Source organism: Pseudorca crassidens, chromosome 10, assembly GCF_039906515.1.
Source record: "Pseudorca crassidens isolate mPseCra1 chromosome 10, mPseCra1.hap1, whole genome shotgun sequence".
Taxonomy (NCBI): Eukaryota; Metazoa; Chordata; class Mammalia; order Artiodactyla; family Delphinidae; genus Pseudorca; species Pseudorca crassidens.
This window is the reverse complement of record NC_090305.1, coordinates 68,171,815-68,198,018: the sequence shown is the minus strand read 5'-3', so window position 1 is coordinate 68,198,018 and position 26,204 is coordinate 68,171,815. Positions and strand designations below refer to the sequence as shown.

The 26,204-nt window shown below is 44.8% G+C and overlaps 1 protein-coding gene across 4 annotated transcripts in view; it reads left to right on the top strand.

The window, feature by feature from the left end:
- Positions 1–5,808: 5,808 nt before the first annotated feature.
- The window catches only part of IP6K2 (inositol hexakisphosphate kinase 2), a 29,251-nt gene continuing 8,855 nt past the window's right edge, over positions 5,809–26,204 (top strand). The window contains exons 1-2 of one of the 4 annotated variants that reach the window (XM_067754335.1): positions 5,830–5,949; positions 7,410–7,624. The gene's annotated coding sequence lies outside the window, so the exon portion shown is untranslated. Of the gene's footprint in view, positions 6,032–7,409; positions 7,625–21,587; positions 23,396–26,204 lie in introns of those variants that run through there. The other 3 variants (XM_067754334.1, XM_067754336.1, XM_067754337.1) reach the window with 3 other exon arrangements.

Below are 26,204 nucleotides of genomic sequence, written 5' to 3'. Positions count from 1 at the left end.
CACTGCCCTAAAAAAATCTCCTGTGCTCCACCTATTTATCTCTCCCTCTCCCTCAAATGCCTGGCAACCACTGTTCTTTTTACTGTCTCCATAGTTTTGCCATTGTTACATTTTTCACTTTGATTTGCCTTCCTTGCTTCCTGATGAGTTTGAACATCTTTTCAGTTTGTGAGATTTTGTTGGCTGCCTCCCAATAGCTTTTTCTCCTTCATCTTTGCTAACAAATCTGGATTTTTTCCAGGGTGGCAAGTGTCCAGTCTCAAGTGATTCCCTGACTCCATTCCCTGAACTCTCAGCCTCCTTGCACCTACGGGTGGCCACAAATGACCCAGTTTTAGTCATTGAGAAATAAATATAAGTCTGCTAGGGATTTCCCTGGTGGCACAGTGGTTAGGAATCTGCCTGCCAATGCAGGGAACACGGGTTCGAGCCCCGGTCCGGGAAGATCCCACATGCCACAGAGCAACTAAGCCCATGTGCCACAACTACTGAAGCCCATGCTCCGCAACAGGAGAAGCCAGTGCAATGAGAAGCCCACGCACCGCAACAAAGAGTAGCCCCCGCTTGTAGCAACTAGAGAAAGCCCACGGGCAGCAACAAAGACCCAACACAGCCAAAAATAAATAAATAAATAAATAAATTAAAAAAATAACAAATATAAATCTGCAGGGAGTTCTGGGAAGGTGTTTGCTTACCTGATAAAGGGGAAAGATGTGGCTGGTGCCAACAGCAGGATTTCCTCCTGCTTTGAATACTAATGTGATGTCTGGAGAGACAGTAACTACCTAGCAAAGCTGGGCCCACAAGCATGAAGACAAAAGGCAGCATGATAAGGATGATGGTGGAAGGGTCAAAAACAGCCTGGGTTATATGCCGCAGAAATGAATGGTTTGTGTCCACGAAAAGACACGTGAAGAAACATCTATGGAAACTATATTCATGCTAGCCAAAATCTGGAATTAATCTAGATGGCTATCAACAGTAGAACAGATGGATAATTTGTGGTATAGTCATGTAATGGAATACTATATAGATACGAAAGAGATAAGACTATAGCAATACACAGTAATATGGATGAAACTCATAGACACAACATTGAATAAAAAAGCCAGACACCAAAAAAGTACATATTGTATAATTCAATATATATGAAATTTTAAATGTGCAAAATTTATCCATGGTAACGGAAGTCAGAATAGTGGTTACCTCTGCAGGAGAAGTAGTAGCTAGGAGGGCAGAAGGTTACCTTCAGAGTGGGGTGGTTAACCTTGGGTGAGGTGGCTGCCTTCTGCCAAGGACCATTTTCAGAGGGAGACAGCTGAGGGCTGAGATCTGGACCACACACCACATCATGAATTTAGTATGTCTTTCCACTTGTTCATATCTTATCCTTTAGTAATATTCTATAGGTTTCATGTCCTTTAGTAAGATTTTTTTAAGACATTTTTTATTTATTTTTGGCTGCATGGGATCTTAGTGGCAGCACGCGGGATTTTTGTTGAGGCATGCGGCATCTTTCCTTGCGGTCCACAGGCTTCTCTCTAGTTGTGGCGGGCAGTTTTCTCTTCTGTAGCTGTGGTGCATGGGCTCCAGGGTGGGTGAGCTCTGTAGTTTGTGGCACACAGGCTCTCTAGTTGAGGGTCAGGAGCTCAGTAGTTGTGGCACAAGCCCCAGGGCATGTGGGATCTTAGTCCCCTGACCAGGGATCGAACCCGGGTCCCCTACATTGGAAGGCAGATTCTTTACCACTGGACCACCAGGGAAGTCCCCTTTAATAAGATTTTATAGGTCTCCCACCTATACAGTTCCTATACTTTTCTTAATAATTTATTCCTAAATATTTTATAGTTATTATCAATTGAATGTTTTTCTTGTTTTTATTTCTAGAGGCTTATTTTTAGTAAATGCTATTATTTTAAATATATTTTTCTTGTATTTATCACCTTAAATTTTCTCTTATTAATTGTAGTAGTTTTCAAGAAAGTCCTTTGGATTTTCTAGATTTACAATCATGGCATTAACTAAAGAGATAGTGTGTAATCTCTTTCTTTCCAATATTTATAACATTTCATTTTCTTGCCCTATTACATTTGCTAGAACTCTAAGCCAATGTGTAATAATAATAGAGTTAATGCCAATGTTGTCTAGTTCCTCATTAAGAAGAAAAAAGTTTTAGTACCTGGTGTATGTTGACTTATGATTATTTTATATTTCATATCTTTTTCATAAATTGTGCCTTTGTTAGGTAGTGGTCCTCTTTATTTTGCTCAATGCCTGTCACCTTAAATCCTACCTTCTTTAATGTCACTGGCTACTCCTGCTCTCTTCTAGTTTGTGCTGGCCTGACCTCACTCTTTGCCAACTCCTTTATTTTCAGCCTTTTCTTTTCTTGTGGTTTCAAGTGTCTTTCTTATAAATAGTACGTGGCAGGGTTTTGTTTTTCTAACCCAGTCTCTAGATCTTTAAAGGGGGTTCAGGGTGTCCCTATTTAGTATGATAAATATGCTTGACTTTGCTCATTCCATAATTACTTTATTTTTTTACTTTGTGGTTTCATCTTTTTATTCAGTTGAGCTATTCGAAACTACCATTTTTATAGGTCAAAACAGTTGAATACTAGCAATTTCATACAGCTAACTTATAACTTTCCTTTTCTCTCTCGCTCTTTTTTTTTTTTTTTTTTTTTTTTTTTTGGCCACACCTCGAAGCTTTCAGGATCTTAGTTCCCTGACCAGGGATTGAACCTGGGTCCCCAGCAGTGACAGCTCCATGTCCTAACCAGTGGACCATCAGGGAATTCCCTCTCTCTTTTAAGAAGATGCCATTCATTTAATTTTTCTTTGGTAATTTGGAAATTCTAGTACTTTTCCATTCCATTAGTGGCTACCTTCCCTCTCCAGGTATGAGGACTGTCCCTTGGCTGGGCATAGGTAGCAGATAATGTGCCTGTGTTAAGGGGGAGAGTTCGAGAACAGCTGGCTCTTCTTCCTTGGTAGATAACTTGTATTATCCATCTGGGAGCTTGTACAATGTCCTCTTTCTCCTTGAAGTTTAAGAATTTTACTATAGTCTTTCCCTTCCATACTGCCTGGGAATGTGCTCAATACCGCCCATACGCAAACACAGCATTTTCTTTATGTCGGGAACTCCTATTGTTTGCACATCAGGATTCCTGGATTTGGCCCCCAAATCTCTGGTCTGTTCCCTCATGCCTTTGTGCTCTGTGCATCTTTTCATTGAGCTCTGAGCTATTTCTTCCATTAGACCCAATCACAATCTTCATAATCTTCCACCATGCCAAAATTGTGCTTTCCTTGGGGTCTTTGCACTTGCTATGCTTTCTGCCAGGAATGATTTCTCTTAGATCTTTCCCTGATCAGTCATGCCTTTGGTTGATCTTAGCTCTGATGTCCACTTCTCAGATTCACCTTTCCTGCTGCCTTAGACATAAACACAATACTCTGTACATCAGCTTGGTTCCTTTCCTCCACTGTATTCACTCTGCCCATAATTAGTTATTTGCTGTATTCATCCTTCACATGCTCCCCCATCCACTCCCTGCTGGATGGTAAGGACTCTGTAAATCATTTGAATTCTTGCTGTGTCCATTCTTGCCATGTACCCAGTATCTAGCCCCAGTAAGCCCTGGCTAGGCACTTATGGAAGGAATGGAAGAGTGAATTAAGACTGGGACTGCCCCCAGGGAGACCTTGCCCTGTCCAGTTTCCTCCCCACCCATGGGAGCACTGGAATGGGAGATTGGGTGGGCAGAGGAAGGGGCCATGCCTATTTGTGAAGGCCTGAATGACTGGTGCCTGTTGGGCTTTTATTCTGTAGCTACAGCAGCTACTGCAGGTCCTGAAGCCACAGACAGGGAACAGGAGCAGGAGCTGGGCCGGGTGTAATTCCACTGGGTGTGGAGGGCCTTCTTGGCCTGACCCAGGGCTAGCCTTGGTCTGGGGCACTCTCATCCTGCCACAACATCCCACTGCCCCATTTTATTTTTTATCACTTAATACCACATGGCATTCTTTTTATTTAGTCCAGTCAACAGGTATTTCTGGAGCTTACTTGGTGTTTGAGGTGGTCAGGATACATTCATGAGCAAAAGAGATTTCCACTTTAGACATGAGAGTGCACAGACTGTGACACATGAGAAACTTTAGGAGATGAGCAGTGCTTCTAGAGGTGAACAAAGGAGATGCAGGCAGAGAGGTAATGGGGAATAATGGAGCCCTTGCCAGCTCTGGCTTTTCTTTGGGGGAGTTGCTACTGCAGGGTTCCGAGCTGGGTATGAGAGGTTCTGACTCATGTATTCATAGGCTGATGTGTGGAGAACTGACTGAAGGTGGCAAGGGCAGCAGCAAAAGACTGGGATGTGGCTGTGACATTGTCCTGGGGAGAGATGGTGGTGGCTTGGACTAGGTGGAAGCCATGGACCTGGCAAGAAGTGGTCTCATTCTGGGTAGATGATGCAATGGAAGCAACGGGACTTCCTGATGCATTGAATGTAAGTGGGAAAGAAAGTAGTCAAGACAAAGTCTGAGGTGTTTGGCCTGAACAGTAGGAAGGACTGAGCTGCCATCACTTGACCTGGGGGAGTTGGGGTGGAGTAGGTTTGGGGGATGAGCTGGAGCTAGGGTGGCACAAGTTGAGTTTGAGGTGCCAAGAGGAAGTCAGAGTGCGGGTGCCTAGTCCATAGCTGGACATTGAGTCTGGCACTCAGAAAAGGTCTGACTGGACATACACTTTTGGGAGTGATAGACATGTAAGTGGAATTTGAAGCCATGACCCTGGGTAAGATTATGAGAGCAATAGTGTAGACAGAGAAAAGGTGAAGAGGAGGAACCAGTGAGGTCAGAGGAAGCCAGGAGGGCATGGGGCCCTGGAAGCCACACAGGGATTGTGCTTCCAAGAGAGGAGAGATCAGCTGGTCACAGGAAATCTTTCCTGCCTATCCTCGTAAGGGCAGGCTTTTTTTTTTTTCCTACTGTTTTTGTTCACTGCTGTATTTCCAGCACAGAGCGTAGATGCTCCATAAATAGTTGTTGAATGAATGAGTATATGCATGAATCCACACCTCTGCAAACAGCCAGCACACAGGGATTTTTTAAAAGAGCAGAGAACAGGTAGGAGGCTCTACCCACTCTCAGTAGCATCCCCATCCTCCCTTGCTTTTGCCAGCCACAATGATATTAACTCAGGTGGGAGACCTTCTGGCTAACACAGGGCCCAGAACAAACGAGCTTCAGACAAGCTCTGTAGTGTGGAGCTTGGTGGAACCTGGGTTGGACACTGGGTCACCCACCAGTCCACAAAGGACTATACAGCCACTCCTCTGTTCACCTCTCTATATCGAGTCATTTGTCCATCCATCTACATCCAGTCATCTGTCCACCTGTGCATACAACCGCCCTTTATCCACCGTCTACAGCCACTCTTTTGTCCATCTTTCCGTCCAGCCACATCCGGTCCTCTGTCCATCCATCTGCTAGGGTGACCAACTTCCCAGATTGCTGCAGACTGTCTCAATGTTAATATTGAAAGTCCTGCACTCCAGGAAACCGCTGGGACCCAGGAAAAATGGTACAGTTGGCTGACCCATCTGTACCCCTGGCATCCCGTATTGCACCCCTGGGCTCGAAGCCCACCTGTCCACCCAACCTGACTTCCTTGGCCACTCTCTCCCATCGAGGCAGACAAGACTCCACCTCTCTCGCTAACCCCGCCCCATGCACCGCCCCTTCCGGAAGCCACTACAACGAATCCGGGCGCCCTAGCAACAGCGCTTTTTGGGCCGCCCAGTCCGCGAGCTGGGCTCCCGGTGCGAGCCAATAGTGAGGGGCTCCGGGAGTGAGGCGCGGGGGGCGGGGCTCGCCGCAGCGGCCGCCATCTTGGTGGGAGAGAAACAATAGGACGGAAGCTCCGCGGGACCGGCTGAGGTAGCAGGTAACGCCCGGTCTGCTCGGCCTACCGCTCTGCCGCCCCAGGGACTTTGGAGGAGGGTTTCTCCGGGTCGTCGGGGAGCGAGGTCTCTGGTCATTAGCGGTGTTCCCGGGTTTTTTGGGAGGGGCTCTCCCGCGATGATGGGAGTAGGAGAGATCTCTCAGGGTCCTTGTGGGGCCAGATTTCCCCGGGTCATTTGAGAGAGGCATTATTTCTTCAGGTTATTGGGGAGAGACGATTTCCCCTGGTTTTGACGGGCAGAATCTTACCTGGTCATTGCGGGGGGGCTGTCTCCCGGATATTTTGGTGGTGCGGGATCTCCCTCTGTCATTGAAGTCTCCAGTCATTGGAGAGGGTGAGATCTCCTGGGTCATTGAGGGGGTCTCCCCAGGACATTGGTGGCCACGATCTTCCGGGTTATTGACGGGGGTCTCCTTGAGTCTTTGGCTGGAGAAATCAGCCCAACGCCTCAGGTACGGTTACCTGCGGCCGGCAGATGTGCAGCCATTTTGAGTGTTGAATGTCAGTTGGGCTTGTCAGCTGGTGTCTGGTGGGGGAGTCTGCACACCTAACCTTCTTATCCCAAAAAGTCCTAAAATGGATCCGGGGACGTCTTCTTAATAGTGATAAGCTTCACCATGGATGGAGCTTTCATTTCGTTCACGTTGGATTACAGACTGTTTTTTGTCTTTTGCGTCCTAATGATTTGTTTCATTTTTGGCTTTTATTCAGTTTCATATATTAAAGCCGAATTGCAGAAAAATGAGTCCAAATATTGTGAAAAGAAAATGTAAAAACCAGTAAAATCTAGTGCTCTTAAATACCGGGGAAATAAAACTAATCACTGATTGGAATGAAGCATTTTGGTAACAAAATGTACATAGAACAAGAATAAGATAAAATCATCTGAAAAAATAGTTTTAAGTACTAAAACTTCTAAAAAGTGGTAACAGAAATGTTGCAGATCACAAGTTTTATGATACTTTGTATAAAGCGCCATAATTACAGTAGTTTTGATGAATTCTAGTATTTAATTAGTTGCTGTATTAGCATTTTTAGCAGGGTAACACTTTAAGTGAACTAAAATGCTTATTTACATAGATTGCTGCTGTGGAGTTTGTGTAATTGCATCCTGTAATCTGGTGTTAAGTATTTAACGAGAAGTTTCAGGGCAGTATTGTTATTGTTTTAACTTTAACCACTACCAGAATTAGAAACTGAGCAAAATGAATACTTTATCATATTGATGTAATAGGCCAGTGAGTGGATCACTTAGTAACTTTTTCTGGAGGCAAACATCAGTTGAACGGTTAACTGTTACTCCAGCTGGTTGACCTGCTTTGTGACTTTAGAATAAAATTCTCAGGAATTGTTAGAAATCAGGTGGATGAGAGCTAGGACTGGAGTTGATACAATTGTAAAAACCAGTTTAGCAAATGTAATAGACTTCTTTTTGTTTCAAGGCTTCGCAGGTGACAGACAAGTACATGGTATACCAGCCCCATAGCTGTCTGAGCAGTGGAATGTGTGAGGAAGGCACAACTTCTGACTGATGAACCTTAACCAGTCTTCTTTGCAGAGGGGTGCAAGGGGTGCCAGAGCCTTCCGTAACACCGTAGGGAGATATCACCGGTATCTAGGCAACAGGGATGAGCCTCCCTGAGGCCAGCTTGCTGAGGTGAAAAATTTCCATTGTTTGGTTCATAAAGAGGATGCACTGGGGAAGAATTTTTCCTTTAAGTGACGTTGTTTTACCTAATGGGGTAATCACCTTAGACAAATTGAACACATTTTTGTGTAGTAGATGATTGCTTTCATGTGATTACATTTTAAAGCATGTTTTTGTTTTTTAAATTATATTTTTGCCTATTTGCATACCAAGTAATAAAAGTAACAAGTAATACTAGTGTTTTGTAATATATTCTGGTAGCAAGGAAGGGGCCTTTTCCCCCAAAATTGAATTTAGCGTTTACCTCAGAATTTGAACGAAAAGAGTCTCCTAAAATGATGGATACTTGGTTTGGGTTTGTCAACCATCCATCCATCACCAGCTTCTGCAGTTACCAACTCCTAGCCAATGTTGTTTCATTTACACTCTGCCTTCCTCCCCTCCCCTTAAAAAAAAAAAAAAAAGCTGAATTTTTTTAGGAAACCTATCCCCAAAGTGTATATTATCCAAAAGTATTTCATTATACATTATTAGTGTATCTCTAAGACAAGGAGCTACCCATGGTTTTTACACCATTATTATGCCTAAAATACAATGATAATTCCTTAATTTTTTTTTCAAATATTCAGTCATGGTCAAATGTCCCTGATTGTCTCATTATTTTTTTATAGTTGTTTGTTCAAACTGGGATCCAGATAAAGTCTGCATATGGCATTTGATTGAAGTGTCTCTTTTGTCTCTTAAATTTATATATGCTTACTCTGTTTTGTAATTTATCTGTTCACACTGTCATTTATCCTGTAGGGGTTCCCATATGCTGGCTTTTGCTCATCACACTGTGTGCTTGAGACCTTTTGACTCTGGTGGCTGGCTTTGAAGGAGTCACACCTGTATATCTTTTCAGTGAAGAAGTTGTGTTGGAACTGCCAAGGCTCATTCAAAAGTGAGCCCCAAACCTTGAACTCTGGGGGCTGTCAGGGACCTATAGGGCCACACAGTGCAAGACCCTCCTCCTCCCTCTGTGTCATGTGGTCCAGATTTTCCATGTGGAACAGAGAGGAGATTCTTACCCTTGGCCTCCAGGAGGATGAAGATGTTTTGCTCCTTGTCTCCTTACAGACCTCCTTCTCTCACACTGACCTTGCACCCTCTGCTCACAGGCTGTTCACAATCATGGGGGCCTCGACCCAGTGCTCTTCTTTCTTTGCACATTACTCTTGGGGTGCCTTCTGCCTTCCCTTTGTAGGTAATTCCCAAATCTGTTTTCAAGTTAAGTTCACTCAAGCTTCGCTCCCACTGCTTCCAGCTGTCTGCTGTACATTTCTTCTTGATTGCTTGATTATCCCTTATATTTAAGTGTCTGCAGCTCAACTCACTATCTTCTCAGCTGTTTCTGACTTCATGAACAAAACATCCTTGTTCTGACTTGTGAAGACTCAGTATCTGACTCATCCCTCTAATTTGATTCCCTGAATCAGGGATTCTGAAGATAGGGTCCATAGTTGCCCACTCCACAAATTGTATGCAGAGTTCAGTGAGGCTGTGAATTTTCAGGAGAGTCCCACAGTTGTCTCAGATTCTCTAGGGGGTCTGTTGCTCCCTCAAGGGTTAAGGACAGTGTGCTACACTTCGCCATCTATCAAGTCCTGCTTCTTTACCTTCTCCCCCTCCTTCCTTGGTTCTTCTGTGTAGGCTGGGCAGGGCAGCTGGCTCTGTGGGTGCAGTGGAGAAGACAGGAGACTGTGTGCCCTGCCATGTATGCCACTGAGTAGGGGAGGTAACATTAAAGAGGTCCGAGACAGGTGTCTGGAGATAGCAGTCCTGTTGTCTTGGTGACCCTAGAACCTGAGGGCTGTCAGGACAATTTCCCACCACCCCCTGCCCAGCAGTTGAAGTCAGAGCCTTTCTGAAGCCAGGTTTTTCCTTGTCTCTGCCCGGTTAATTTTCCTAACATAAAATGTCGCCACCATACTCCAGAATCCAGTGGCTCACATACTTTATAGGTTGGGTCAGAGTGAAACAATGGGTGAGATCTTTTAAAATCTATGCTCCCAGCGATTCTACTTCTAGGACTTTTTCGTACAGAAATACTTCACAGGTGTGCAAAGACAGATACAAGGATGCTCACTGCATTATTGTGGTAAGAAAAAAGTTGGAAATAGTGTCAGTAGGGAAGTCGATATATACATTATGATTTTGTGTGACTATTATACAGCCTTTAAAAAGACTCATATATAGACAAATGTAGCAAGATATCTAAGTCATATAGTTTAGTTGGGGGGGAAATGGCAAAACAGAGGACAGCTATTGAATGATTCTACTTATATGGGAAACTGGAGTACTCAAATTAGAGACAGCAAGTTGAATGGTGGTTACCAGGGGCTGGGGAGTAGGGAGAGTGGGATTTATTATTTAATGTGTATAGTTGCAGTTTGAGATGATAAAAAAGTTCTGGGGATAGTGGTGATTATTGCACAACAGTGTGAATGTACTTCATGCCACAGAACTGTATACCCCAAAATAGTTAAAATGGTAAATTTTATATTGTGAGTATTTTATCACTATTTTTTAAAAGTTAGGTGAGAAAACTAAAGCTGATTTTACTTGGGAAAAAAAAGGCAAAACAACACATATAGCCTGATCCTATTTGTGGAAAGAATAGAAAAATGCACTGAAGAAAATCTACAGGATAAAGAGACCCCAAACTAATAATGGTGGTCATTTTATCACACTTGTAACCAGTTTAAAAATGTCTTCTTTTAAGAGCTAAGCAGGATGTCCCTTGGTACTCCATTCTTCTGCCTGTTGCGGAAGCCCCGTTTCTTCATCCGCCTCAGAAAAGTGCAGGCTTAACATGCCCTCATCCACTTATACTGTCAAGTCCACCCTCTGGCCTCCATCTTCCATTGGACTTTTTGTAGGAACTGGAATGGTGGACAGAGGACAGCTCACGTTTGAGGAGTGCGTTGCATGTAAGCCAGGCAGTAGGCTAGATTTTTAAATCTTGTTCCCACCTTATGGCACCTACATAAAACTACCATGACTAGTTTACAGATGAAGGCAGGCACCAAGAATAGGTAAAACACCATTTATACCCAAGTATAAGGCAGGCCTCAATTTGTCAGGGAGATTTTATTTTATTTTATAATTTATTATTTATTTTACTTATTTTTAGCTGTGTCAGGTCTTAGTTGCGGCACGTGGGATCTTTTCCTTGCGGCGCACGGGCTTCTCTAGTTGTGGCACGCAAGCTCCAGGGTGTGTAGGCTCTGTAGTTGTGGTGCGTAGGTTCCAGAGCACGTGGGCTCTGTAGTTTACAGCACGCAGGCTCTAGCTGAGGCGTGCGAGCTCAGTAGTTGTGGTACGTGAGCTTAGTAGTTGTGGTGCGTGGGCTTAGTTGCCCCACAGCATGTGGGGTCTTAGTTTCCTGACCAGGAATCGAACCCATGCCCCCTGCATTGGAAGCACACAGTCTTAACCACTGGACCACCAGGGAAATCCAAGAGTTTTTGTTCTTTATGCCAACAAAATGCCCCTTGGTTAAGACTGAAATCGTTGGGAGGATGATAACTTCTAAATGTGGTATCCAGGTCAGAACAGGTAGCAAAATAAGCACCTGGTAACAACAGAAAAGTCATGCCTTGATTTGATTTTGTGCTAGTGAAATGTAGCCATTGTAGAAGTGATGTGGTCAACACCTACAGCACCCACCCACAAAAAATAAAAATGATAGGAGCTACGGCTGCCTTGCCTAACACCCTCACTGCGCTACGTCTTTTACCTGTGTTCTTTTCATTCCTGGCCACTCTGCAAGGTGGTCAGAAGTCTCATCCCACTCTGGACTGAAGGATTTCAGGCTTTGGGTTTTTTTGAAACCTTTCTGACTTGGAGACAGGCCTCCAGTACCTGCTTTCACAAGCCCCTTTGAGCAACTGGAGTCAGCCTGGGCCTCTTCTGCTTGCTCTCTGTCATGGCAAATTCACAAAACTTTCTTTGCACTGCTGCATTTTTTTTTAACTCGTCTTGTGAATGTATTTAACTGAAACTCATGATTGATCAAATGGGAGATCATTTAGTATTACCTGCATTCTCTGTGTATCCATCTGTTTACCTTACTTGAGACATATACTTGTAGAAATTGAGTGTCCAATCCCAAGCCTAAGGAAGAGTAGAACTTTTCTTTTAATGGAATAAGATGTGTTAGAGACCAGGAGGCATAACACTTGGCTCTAGTGTTGTTATTTCTGCACTTAATTTTCAAGAATGTGCCTGCTCGATACCTGAGCTGGATCCCAAAGGCAAACCCCCCGAGCCACATCAGTCTGTCTTAACCCCACCACAGCCCCTTGCCTTGAGCCTTGTTCATCTTTAAGATGAGCTGCTCCAGGGCCACAGGGCTTTCCTATCCACGGCTGCACACTCAGAAATGAGGTGGCCCCATGGGCTGGGTGTGCTTGTCATACTCTCTTGGGGAATGCAGAAATCTTGCATTGCCCTGCAATGTTTGTTTTATAGGAATAATAGACCATTTTTGTTTTACAAGTATAAAACTAACATTGGATATGCATTTTTACTATAACCTTCCCTCCTTCTCATCTGTCCCATTCTCTGATTGAGATCCCAGGTCATGTCTAAACAAATTCAGTGTTTTTGCTGAGGCTGCAGCAACATTTGTCTTGGGATTAACCTAAGTCCAAGCCTGCCGGCTTTCACTTTGGTACGCATTTGCTTAATGTGCTTTAAACTTGGTATATGTGGACTGTGCCTTACTCCTCCTTCCCCTCTCATGAGCGAGCGTTCACAGTTCAGCTTCTTCTACAGGGTGCCTGTGGAGGTGTGTGGACCCTATATCTGTTGGCTCTAGTGCTAAACATAATCATACTGTTTCCTTGAGAGATTGCCCGAGTAAGCAACAAAGGAAGAAGAGAGATGGATGAAGTATACCAGGCCAAAGAATGTATGTTTTTATGAACTTGAGCAACCTGACAGGAAAAACATACACCAGTAACTGTTAAAGCACTTACTTGCACGTTGCTGAGATTACTGTCTACCTAAGTTAGGTTTTTTTTTTTTAATTTATTTAATTTATTTTTATTTTTGGCTGCATTGGGTCTTTGTTGCTGCGCACAGGCTTTCTCTAGTTGCAGTGAGCAGGGGCTACTCTTCCTTGTGCGCTGGCTTCTCATTGCAGTGGCTTCTCTTGCTGCGGAGCATGGGCTCTAGGCGCGCGGACTTCAGTAGCTGTGGCTCATGGGCTCAGTAGTTGTGACTCATGGGCTCTAGAGCGCAGGCTCACTAGTTGTGGCGCACAGTCTTAGTTGCTCCACGGCATGTGGGATCTTCCCGGACCAGGGCTCGAACCCATGTCCCCTGCACTGGCAGGCGGATTCTTAACCACTGCACCATCAGGGAAGCCCAGTTAGTTGGTTCTTGTTGAACATTTTCAGTTTTTCTTCTGTTATGAATAGAGGTTTTACATATAAGGCAGTGAAAGATGTCCTTTCACGAACAGTGTCTGTTCTCCAAGGTGAGTGCCTCTAGAGAGACAGCTGAGGTACTTGCCAACCCCCTGCTGAAGGTGTGGGTTTTTCTTGCTCTGTGTCCTTATCGGAGCATGAGAACACACATATCTCTCCCTTAGGTTCTTTGAGTTGCCCCTGCCCTTTGTAGAACCTGTGCTGGGTTTTATGGGTGGCTTGGGATGCTGCACCTACATCGGGAGGCCAGAGGAGGACGGTAAGCCCAGGATGCAGGCTCCTGGCGCATTTGGAACATTGGACCTTGCAGAGGTGCCAGCTGCCACCTGACAGACTCTGGGCAGTGAAAAACTGATGGATATGGCCAACACATCTGGGGCAGATGAGGGCTGGGAAAGGAAGGAACAGGCTACCTCTCTCCCAGGAATGATTTATCTCACTCTCAAAGAGTGTTTTTACTTTGAAAATACCTTAGGCTCTTTGTATAGAGCCAAAGAAAGGGAATAGTGGTAAAATATCAAAAGTGGAAGTGCCCCATTGGCCTTCCCTCCCAATCCTCACGTCTGTTGACTGACTGAAGTCATTGCCCTTCTCGCAAGCTGCGAGATTCCAAAGGAGTCAGTGTGTAGTTTGCTTCAGAACTATGGGTGCAGTTGAACTTGATTTCCCTAAAGAAGTTTCTAATATTTTGCTGTGCCTTATTTTGGAAAGAAGTCCCAGGACTCATAGAGGATGATTGACGAATGGTCATGTGTTAAGGTATAGTGCTGTGGGGCTTCCCTGGTGGCGCAGTGGTTGAGAGTTCGCCTGCCGATGCAGGGGACGCAGGTTCGTGCCCCGGTCCGGGAAGATCCCACATGCTGCGGAGTGGCTGGGTCCGTGAGCCATGGCCGCCGAGCCTGCGCGTCCGGAGCCTGTGCTCCGCAACGGGGGAGGCCACAGCGGTGAGAGGCCTGCGTATCGCAAAAAAAAAAAAAAAAAAATAGTGCCGTGACCTATGTGGTGTCAGGAATTTTCTCACTCCCATATCTCGTTCTTTTCCCGGCTGGTCATGGAGGAGCACTGACTGTAGTTAGAGTAGTTGGGTGATCAAAGCTGCCATGTTGATGCTGTTAGCCTGGGATGCTTAGCAGACCCCTGAGGGGAGTATTTACCTGAGTGAGGTGTTGTGAGGACCCAGAGGAAGTTGTGCCCTCTGGGCACAGGATCTGGTGTAGCGCAGGGCACACGTGTCCCTCTACCAGCAGGTACAGCCCTCATTGTGCTGGCCTGGGCGGGTTGGGGCTGCCTGGGTTCTGTGGCTGGCCATGAGGACTGAATCATTTTTGGCACCACTAGTTTCAGAGGATGAGTTCATGTGTCATCTGGTTTGGGAACTGGCTGAGAAATGAGCAGGGGTAAACGTTGACCACAGGCAGGGAGCATATAATCTTGCCTGAAGCTAATGGACTGTTACTTAACTGGCACATGAGAGAACCATGACTAAGGTAGGAGAGTCGCCCATAGATCGAGAGCTCAGAACAATTTTGGCCATAGTCTTCAAGGGTCACTTCTGCATGTTCCTGTTGTGTATGTTTCCCACATGATGGTGGGATTTGTAGTCTGCATCAGGAGGAGGAGACTGGAGATGGAAAATTGCCCTTGAAGAGGGGAAACAGGCTTTTTTGGGGGGGGAACAGGCTTTTTAAGGAGGACTGATAATTCTTGGTGTGTGTATGGAATACATTTAGGTATTTATAAGTAAATTTGATATTCTGATAAAGGGGACATGTGACACCTTAGAATCAATAATTTAGATTTTCTTGAAGGAGTAGTGCTCTACTTTTAGCTAGAAAAACTTTTTAAATTGCTAAAACTCTGTAATTCAAGCATTGTAACTGAGGAATATATTTCTAGGTAGGCTGAAAGCTCCTCCCTGTCCCCCTCCATATTGGGATGCTCTAGTCTTTCATTCCAGAAATCTGGTCTGATGAGGCAAAGAGATGTGGCAGTGTGATCATGCTGCTGGTTCGACAGAGAAGCCTCTGAGAGGCTGCTGTTTCCCTTATGGAAAAGCTTGTCCGGATTTTTGGAACAGAATCTGCTGTTTCATTTGTCCCTCAGAATTGGTGGAAGGATCTGCATTGTTGTGACTTTTCTTGAAATACTTCCACTTACAACTTGTAGTTTCTCCTTTATTAAAACTAGAATAAAGGGACTTCCCTGTGGTCCTGTGGCTAACACTCCATGCTCCCAATGCAGGGGGCCCGGGTTCCATCCCTGGTCAGGGAGCTAGATCCCACACACCTCAACTAAGAGTTTGCATGCTGCAACTAAAAAAGATACCGCGTGCCGCAAGGAAGAACCTGCACGCAGCAATGAAGATCCTATCCTGCGTGCTGCAACTAAGATCTGGTGCAGCCAAATAAATTAAAAACAAACAAACAAACAAGAATAAAATGCTGATGGGGGGGAAATGAACACCTGGTGTTGGACCCCAGGCATTTGTGTCAAGTTAATAGAAGGCTTCTGTGTCTTGTCTCTCTGGCCCTGCTGCATGCTTTGGTGGAGCCAGTGCCTGCTATGACATGGGGGTGACCTTTCCAGCCTTCTTAGCAGTGACTCTTTCATCTCAAAGTACCTGTCATTTTCCATGATGAGGCCTAGGTGATCTGGTGCCTCAGTGCACCCATCTGTAGTGGGAGTGATCCTAGTATCTACTCCAGAAGGCTGTGTTAGGAGGGAGGGAGTTACAGAACAGACTAACAGCTTGGTAAACGGTAGCTCTTTTCTCTGACATGGTTGTATCCCATTGTCACTGAAGATTGAGTTGGTCACTTCCTCCTCTGACCTTTCAGCACCTTGTACACATTTCAGGGACAGGATGTGTTGAGGTGATTATCCTCCCTTGTTTACATGTGGTCAGTCTCCCAGGGTCTCCATCATGGAGTGGAACTCTGAGCATGCAGTGTGGGTTGCATCAGGGTTTTTTGGCAGATGAGTTTAAAACCTTCAAGAGCTGAGCAGGCATCTGGGTTTCTTATTTCAGTCGTAGTGAATTATTTTTCCCCCTAATATTTTCACTCCCAATTATAAAGGTAACAAACACATGCTCTGAGTTCGAGAAAATTTCAAGAAGTTTGGAACATTCAGAAAACTGAAGAGATGGGAATAACAATCTTACCACTTAGTACTGGGCAGATCCAGCTTTTGTGGTGGCTAAAGTTTATATAGTGTAACAAATATATATAATTGATTTATATAGATATATAATTATAAAACCATCTTTAAACAAAAGAATTTACAATTATGAAAACAATAAGGTAAGAAAGTGAACTTATCTACAAAACAGAAATAGAGTTACAGATGTAGAAAACAAACTTATGGTTACCAGGGGTAAGGGGAGGGGAGCGATAAACTGGGAGATTGGGATTGACATATATATACTTCTATATATAAAATAGATAAATAATAAAGACCTACTGTATAGCACAGGGAACTGTACTCAATACTCTGTAATGGTCTATATGGGAAAAGAATCTAAAAAAAGAGTGGATATATGTATATGTATAACTGATTCACTTTGCTGTACACCTGAATCTAACACAACATTGTAAATCAACTATACTCCAATAAAAATTTTTTTAAAAAAAGGGCTTCCCTGGTGGCGCAGTGGTTGAGAGTCTGCCTGCTGATGCAGGGGACACGGGTTTGTGCCCTGGTCTGGGAAGATCGCACATGCCGCGGAGCGGCTGGGCCCGTGAGCCGTGGCCGCTGAGCCTGTGCGTCCAGAGCCTGTGCTCCGCAACGTGAGAGGCCACAACAGTGAGAGGCCCGCGTACCGCAAAAAAAAAAATTAAAAAAACCCCCAATAATGTAAGAAAGTAAATGTTTGGATTGAAAAAAGAAAACACAAAAAGTTACACATTTCAAAAATCAATGGTACAGTATTTTTTCCCTACATTTCTGAGCAGCATATTGACTGCCTCATTCTATGACAGCAGTGTCATAATTTTTCTATAAAAAAGTCACATAGGGACTTCCCTGGCGGTCCAATGGTTAGGACTCTGCGCTTCCATTGCAAGGGACACAGGTTCGATCCCTGGTCAGGGAACTAATATCCCGCATGCCACACATCGCAGCCAAAAATTTTTTAAATAAAGTAAATAATAAAAAGATCACATAGTCACTACTCTAGGGTGGTTAATTGTCATCTGCTTTCCAAAAATTTATTTCATTTGTTAGCTGTCATTTAAATTTATTGTAGGATAACACCTGTTACAGTTTTTTAAATTTATTTTTTTAAAAATATTTATTTATTTATTTGTCTGTATCAGGTCTTAGTTGCGGCATGCGGGATCTTAGTTACCCAACCAAGGATTGAACCCCTATACCCTGCATTGGAAGGCAGATTCTTTTTTTTTTTTTTTTTAATTAATTAATTAATTTGGCTGCGTTGGGTCTTCATTGCTGCATGGGCTTTCTCGTTGTGGCGAGCAGGGGCTACTCTTCATTGTGGTGCGTGGGCTTCTCATTCTCTTGTTGTGGAGCACAGGCTCTAGGCACACGGGCTCAGTAGTTGTGGCTCCTGGGCTCTAGAGTGCAGGCTCAGTAGTTGTGGCGCACGGGTTTCGTTGCTCTGCGGCATGTGGGATCTTCCCGGACCAGGGCTCAAACCTATATCCCCTGCACTGACAGGTGGATTCTTAACCACTGCACCACCAGGGAAGTCTTGGAAGGCGGATTCTTAAATCACTGGACCACCAGGGAAGTCCCATCTGCTTTCTGTTATTGACAACTTAGAACAGTTTCTTTCAGCCTCACAATTCATCATATGTCATGTAAATTTTTAGGATTGTCATCAAATTTGGGAAACTTGTGTCAAATTTTTTTCATATATCAGCTGTGAGACTTCAAGACATTCAACATTTTTTTATACAGTGACTCCAGGGCCTTGGGAGGGGGTGGGCAGCCATGACCCCTGTGAGTAGCTGGTATTTTTGTTTTTAGGATTTTTTGGTGCATAGTAAAATGAACATGACATAAAATTTACCATTTTAACCACTTCTGAGTGTACAATTTAGTGGCAAAGCTGGAACTTCTTGCCAGTCTTTTCCTCTGTAAGTCTTATGACATAGTTCAGCTAATATCATAGATTATACAATTTTGTATCTTCCTTTTTTTTTTTTTGGCTGCCCCACATGGCTTGTGGGATCTTAGTTCCCTGACCAGGGATCCAACCTGGGCCCCGGCAGTAAAAGCATGGAGTCCTAACCACTGGACCACTAGGGAATTCCCTGTGTCTTGCTCCTTTTAATTGAAGAGCATATCAGATTGTTTTAAAAATATAAAAGTGATAAACAATGTTTTATAGTATCCTAATAGTCCATCATACACTTTCGTATTGCTGGATGTGGAGGTGAGTGCGTTCACGTTGGGGTAAAAGAGATGTCCTGCCAGGACCTGATTTTTATGGAGCAGTGGGGGGAGTTTTCCTGGGGTTGGTGGTAGTTTGATGCCATATACCCATGACCCAAATGGGTCAGTCTGGTCAGCCACCTTCCTTGGTGCCTCCCACAAGGCAAACATTAACAGCTTTCTTCTCTTCCTTCCTGGCTTTATTTTGCTAAATCTCCTTTTGGTTTATTCATTTTGTCACCAGGGATTGTGCCTTATCTGCTGCCCAGCTTTTCTAGAAGTCCAGATCATGGAGGGGATAATTTTTCTCCTGCGCTGTCTTGCAGAGACACCTTGTTTGAAGCTGGATGGCAGACCCACCAGCATTGCTGAAAAGGCCTTCAGCAAATACTCAGCACCAACCCCATGGCCTTTCTTTGCTTTGCCTGCAAAAGATGGGGATAATTATCTTTCAGTGATAACTTAGCAACCTGAAAGCCTTGGGTGTTTGGGATGTCAACTCAATACTAACACAGAATTTCTGAATCCTAACTAGTATATTTGTTTCAAACTATGATAGGATTTTAATCTTCTCGTATCCACATTTTAAAAGTTTATTCTTCAGTGACCATTCTTCTGCCTGATTTTCTACAAGAGAGAATTTTCCAAGAGGTTGGTTGTCATTAGATTAAGAGTTTAGGCTTTGTTTACATGAAATGTTTCCACACCAGCAGGACCCAGATGAGTATTCAGGTGCAGGGTCCTTCGTTTATACTCCCCAGTTAGTGCAGAGTTAATAAGGTGGGAGATTATAAATGCAAAATTAATACCCAGCTGATGCTCAGAATGCATTTTGTAAAGTGTGTGGCGTGCCGCTTTTTAACGATTGTACTCCCTGTGCAGTTGGTGTGGGTTTGGATAATTGCAGTGGGTGCCTTTTGAGTTCTCTGTTGATCTGTGTGCAGCAGGTATTCATGATGCAGTAGTGATTTGAGGCACATCCTATGGAGTGCTTACTCGGTGCTGGTGCTCTTCTGGGCTCTGGAGATTCAGCAGTAAACAGAGCAGTCAAAAATGTCTGACCGGGGGCTTCCCTGGTGGCACAGTGGTTGAGAGTCCACCTGCCGATGCAGGGGACATGGGTTCGTGCCCTGGTCCGGGAAGATCCCACGTGCCGCGGAGTGGCTGGGCCCGTGAGCCATGGCCGCTGAGCCTGTGTGTCCAGAGCCTGTGCTCCGCAGCGGGAGGGGCTGCAGCGGTGAGAGGCCCGTGTACCGCAAACAAACAACAACAACAAAAAATGTCTGACCTTATGGACTTTTTTTTCTGGTGGGGCAGGGTGGAGGAGACAGAAAATAAACAGGACAAATAAAACATATAGTATGTTAGGTGGTGATAAGTGCTGAGGAGAAAATAAAGCATGGTTGTGTAAGGAATGTGGATGGGGAGATATGGCACTTTTAGATGGGGTGGCTAAAGAAGACTTCATTAAAGGTGATATTTGCATACAGAGCTGAAGGAGGTACAAGAGTGAGCCAGGGAGATATCTGGGGAAAAGTGCACCAAGCAGAGGGAATGGCAAGGACAGAGACCCTAAGGTAGGTATGTATCAAGCATGTTTGAGAAATAACAAGAAAGCTAGTGTAATTGGAGCAGATTTGCTGTTGATTTTTCTTTTGTGATGGGTGTTTTACTGCAAGGCTTATTGGGCCATTATGCTTCTGTTTTTCTCCTTTGTGTGTAAAGTATGCTTTTGCTTTGGCTTTACAAGAATTTAAAAAGATAACTGGAACTTCCCTGGTGGAGCAGTGGTTAAGAATCTGCCTGCCAATGCAGGGGACACGGGTTCGAGCCCTGGTCCGGGAAGATCCCACATGCCGCGGAGCAAATAAGCCCTCAAGCCACAACTGCTGAGCCCGCGTGCCACAACTACTGAAGCCTGCGTGCCTAGAGCCCGTGCTCTGCAACAATAGAAGCCACCACAATGAGAAGCCCGCACACCACAATACAGAGTAGCCCCTGCTTGCCGCAACTAGAGAAAGCCCGCGTGCAGGAATGAAGACCCAACACAGCCAAAAATAAATAAATAAAATAAATTTATTTTAAAAAACCCTATTTAACAGCTAATATCTTTTAATTACAGTCTTTTCTGATTATTAAAATAATTTGTACTTATGAAACTTTTGTAAATTAAAAAATTCAAGCTGTTTATTGAAATATAATTTGTATACAATAAGATTCATTGATTTTATTTGTTTTAATTAATTAATTTATTTGTTTTTTATTTTTGGCTGTGTTGCGTCGTCATTGCTGTGCGCGGGCTTTCTCTAGTTGTGAGCGGGGGTTACTCTTCTTTGCGGTGCACAGGCTTATTGTCGTGGCTTCTCTTGTTGCGGAGTATGGGCTCCAGGCGTGCGGGCTTTGGTAGTTGTGGCACATGGGCTCAGTAGTGTGGCTTGCGGCCTCAGTAGTTGTGGCTTGCGGGCTCTAGAGCACAGGCTCAGTAGTTGTGGCACATGGGCTTAGTTGCTCTGCGACATGTGGGATCTTCCCAGGCCAGGGCTCAAACCCATGTCCCTTGCATTGGCAGGTGGCTTCTTAACCACTGCGCTACCAGGGAAGCCCCAAGATTCATTGATTTTAAGTCTATAATTTGATGAGTTTTGACAAATTTATGCAGCCATGTAATCACTGTTCCAGTCACAGCATAGAACATTTTCATTACCCCTAAAAGTTCTCTTGGACCTCTTTGCAGTCAGTCCTATTCCCCTACCTCTGCCCCCTGGCAACTGCTTTTCTACTTTCTGCTATTACAGTTTTGCTTTTTCTTGAATGTCGTATAAATGTAATCACACAGTATATAGTCTTTTGTGATGGCTTTTTTCAGTTAACATAATGCTTTTTTTTTTTTTTTTTTGCGGTACGCGGGCCTCTCACCGCTGCGACCTCTCCCGTTGCGGAGCACAGGCTCCAGACGCGCAGGCTCAGCGGCCATGGCTCACGGGCCCAGCCGCTCCGCAGCATGTGGGATCTTCCCGGACCAGGGCACGAACCCGCGTCCCCTGCATCGGCAGGCGGACTCTCAACCACTGCGCCACCAGGGAAGCCCAACATAATGCTTTTGTGATTAATCTTTGTTGTTGCTATATCAATACATTCCTTTTATTGCTGAATAATATTCCATTATATGGATACACCACAGTTTGTTTATTCATTCACCCATTTGATGGACATTTGGGTTCCCACCTTTTGGCTATGGTGAATAGTGCTGCTGTGAACATCTGTGTACAAGTCTTTATGTGGACATTTGTTTTCATTTCTTTTAGGTAAATACCTGTGAGTAGGATTAGTGGGTCATATAATAAGTATATGTCTAACTTAATAAGAAACTGCCAAACTGTTTTCCAAGGTGGCTGTACTTCTTTTATTCCTACCAGCAACGTTTGAGAATTCCAGTGACTGACCCTGGTGGTATAGTCATGGGTTGTGTATGGATGTGTGCAGATGCGGTCAGTGGCTCTGGGCTCATGGAGCGGAGGTGCAGATGGTCAAGGTTATTCGTCCACCATTGGGCTAGTGTGCTTCACACCATCTACTGTGACTGCCCAACCCTGGGGCTTTTCTTGAGGCAGAGTAAGTAGCCCCAGCAGAGCCCATTTGTAGCCTCATGAACCACATTCTAGATGTGTGAGCTAAGGGCCCAGGGCTTTTCATGAGTCATAGTTGTTTTATTTGCAGTATTTTATAAGTTAAGACTATTAAGGCATTGTTTCCAGCAGATCCTTAAACCAATTTGATAGGTTTAGGGCGATGGGCTATCAAATTGGTTTTGATATGGGGGAAATCTGATATGGGGGAAATCTGTGTCTTGTCCTAGGATGAATCATGTTCTGTGTTTCTTACCTATCAATAGTTTCGTGGACAAACGTGAGGCAATTTGGAAAGCTAAAATAGATGCTAAATCTGAAGCCAGTGTTTTATGGTTATTCCCTGTCTCACTAGATTCAGGGTCCATACATCACATGGACTTCTCAGTAACCATTAATATTCTAGGATTCCTGGGAAACTGGGCCTTAGACCTCAGATGTTTAAAAACCTTTAAGAGATCCAACTGCTCAAACCACATGTGGAACAGAAAAAGAGTAGCAGTGAAACAGAGCAGATGCTTTGGGCATTTTTCTTTCTTCTGACCAGGCTGAAGCCACTAGAGAAGAAGCTGATCTGGGGTGTAATCCTTGGGAAGTTGATCCTTCATTTTCCCACAGGGATAGGGTCTGTAAGGGACCCTAGAACAAAAGCTGCATTTCTTTGTCTGAAGCCCCAAATGTAAGAAGTATGTTGTATAGAGAAGCCATAGTTATCTTCATATTGAGAGATTGAACATAATTGAAATCAAAGAATCACAAAACAGGACTTAACCTTATTATGTGCAATGCAATGATTTTTACTGTTTTTTCCTATTTGATTAAAACAAACTGCTGGTTACCAGAAAACTGGAACCCAAAGGGAGCAGGGACTTGGAATCTTCCTCCAAGCAATTGAATGGCAGAACTGGGACTAGAATCTGGCTCCACCTCACTACAGGATCAGTTTTCTCCCTAATTCTACCATTTAGGAGTTTCCTCTGTCATCAGGCTTGGCACAGGCGAGAAAGGGCCTTATTTTCCTTGTCTCTCTACCTAAGATGATGATTCTTCTCCGGGGAGCAATGTCCTGTGGACTGCCAGAGTTGGGTGCTGGTGGGAGGGTTGACAAGGTTCCGTGTCAAGGTTCCAGCAGCTAATGAACACACCGGAGACCTGGGAGAAGGAGGTATAGACCCTCACTGGGCTTTTCAGCCTCCAGCCACACCCACGAACCATACTCCAGAGAGCTGCCATGAAGGACCAGTTTTTGTTTTGGATTTTTCGCTGGAGGTGGGGAATGGGTAAGAGAGATTCCTGGAGAGCGATTTTTTTTTCTACTTAATTGAATACATTTAAGGAATCTTGAACAGAGTTGGAAAGGGATTGCATTGGTGTCAGCATTGCTGTAGTAACAAAAGGAGTTTTACACGTTTATGAAAGGTTTGAATTGTGTTTCTAAAGTCTGGCCCATGGGGAGCATCTTGTGCTTTCACAGTTTAATAATTATGGTACCTGGTTCTTGCTTGGGTACTGGCAGACCGATCATGAGTCAGTAGCTTTCCTTTGGTGTTGCTCTTACTCAAGATGTCTTTTTCACTACTGAAAAACTGGTGTGAACTGGTCTCTATAAACCTAAAGGGCTTGCGTGGCCAAGCATCTCAGAGCTCCACCTTCCGGAGAGAGTCTGGAATAGCTGGAAGGTACTCATCCTTCGAGCTGATTGCCTGTGTTGTGTCTTGGGACTCCTCACAGCACATGCCCTCCTGAGGGCTTCTGTAATGAGAAGGTAGTGCCAGGTGAGAAATCAGAAGCTTTGGTATTCTGCTCTTTGCATATAGGAAAGCTTATTGATTCCTAATCCTTGAGTCCAATGGGCGTTCTCTCTGAAAGGAAGAGATTAACACCAGCTAAACTCTTTATTTATTTATTTTCAAAATTAGTTTATTTTTTGGCTGTGTTGGGTCTTTGTTGCTACGCGTGGGCTTTCTCTAGTTGCTGCAAGCGGGGGCTACTCTTCGTTGTAGTGCATGGGCTTCTCATTGCAGTGGCTTCTCTTGTGGTGGAGCACAGGCTCTAGAGTGCGCGGGCTTCAGTAGTTGCGGTGCATGGGCTCAGTAGATGTGGCTCGCAGGCTCAGTAGTTGTGGAGCACGGGCTTAGTTGCTCTGCGGCATGTGGGATCTTCCTGGACCAGGGCTTGAACCCCTGTCCCCTGCATTGGCAGGTAGATTCTGTACCACTGCGCCACCAGTGAAGTCCCTGAAGAGGCTGCTTTGTAAACAGAAAATATAAATACATAGTGAAAGCACTGTCACAGGACAAGATAAATGTCCCATATACTTTCTTTTTTTTTTTTTTTTTTGGTACGCGGGCGTCTCAGTGTTGTGGCCTCTCCCGTTGCGGAGCACAGGCTCTGGACGCGCAGGCTCAGCGGCCATGGCTCACGGGCCCAGCCGCTCCGCGGCATGTGGGATCTTCCCGGACCAGGGCACGAACCCGTGTCCCCTGCATCGGCAGGCAGACTCTCAACCACTGCGCCACCAGGGAAGCCCTGTCCCATATACTTTTAAGTGCTATACCAAGGCAGATGTGCCAGAGACCTTGGGCCCCAGAGGCAGCTGTGTGGGGGCATCCAACAGATTGAGGTTCATTTGGAAACTGTGGCTTCTTGTCCCTAGCCCTGGATGAGTTTCCTCAGCTCCCAGAATCAGCTTCATTGTTTCCAACAGGGAGAGAGGTGTCTACCTCATAGAAAGTATCCCGAGGACCATATGAAGTAAGTTCCTATAGTGAGCCTAGCATAGACTGGGGTGCTTTACCCACCTTAGAGGACAGTGGGCAAACCTCCAGCCAACCCATTCTCACCACCACCATCTCAGTTGGAGTCATGGGAGTTGGAGGAGTTCCCAGTAAGAAACCTGTACAGATACTGAAATGTAGCCCAAGCCCCGTTAGTAGTGCTAGTGGCAACTGTGTAGTCTGTAAATTATAGACAGAAAACAGGAGGAGGTTGACAGACCCTGAAACGGTCCACAGGCGCATAGAGGTGTGCTTTGCTGAGATCCAGTGTGCTTGGGGATCTGAAGTCAGGTCTAAGTTCCTGGATCTCAGTGAATGAGACCCCTTAGTGCCCCAAGAATGCAGCTTTGGTTTAAAGGTGTGCCCCAGCTTTTGGAGATCTGGATAGAACGGATAAAAATAGTTGGTGACCTAGAACACTGTGTATCTTTTTAAAAGGAGTTAGCCAGCCTTGATCAGTTGTTTTTCGATACAGACGTTAATCATTAAAGCTAGGCCCAAGCTCCACTGCTAATAAGGTTAATGGGGCTTGTCTTTGGCCTTGAGCAGGGAAGTGTGTGCACCCTGGGGGAGTAAATCTTACTAGTTGGTGCCTAAGTAGGTTTTCCCTTTAAATGCATTTTATAAAAACATAATTAAAGGGGCTTCCTTGGTGGCGCAGTGGTTGAGAGTCCGCCTGCCGATGCAGGGGACACGGGTTCGTGCCCCGGTCCGGGAAGATCCCACATGCCGCGGAGTGGCTAGGCCCGTGAGCCATGGCCGCTGAGCCTGCGCGTCCGGAGCCTGTGCTCCGCAACGGGAGAGGCCACAACAGTGGGGCCCGCGTACCGCCAAAAAAAAAAAAAAAATTAACGACCAAGAGTGAAGCCTAATGTAAACTATGGTGCTGTATCAGTGTAGATTAATCATCATATGTAACAGGTGTACCACTCTGATGGGGGATATTGATAATGGAGGAGGCTGTCCATGCATATGCGGGGCATATGGGAAATTTCTGTATTTTCTCAATTTTGCCGTGAACCTAAAACTGCTCTAAAAAAATAAAGTCTATTAAAATATATTTATATAATTAATGGAGGGGCTTGGATATAAATTACTGTAAGTTTAACAATTTTATTAGAAAATGGTAAGATTTAATCAGGATATTAGGTTTGAAATTGTGATTTTACCTAAAATCACAATTTCGTCGTCGTGGCTTCGCGGTAGTGGCTTTCTAACGCCTGGTGGGGTGATTGGGGCTGTTTCGGGGTCCCGCAACCAGTCCCTGCCAGTCGGCTTCGGCCCGCGGGGGAGAGCTCTGGCTGCTTGTTTC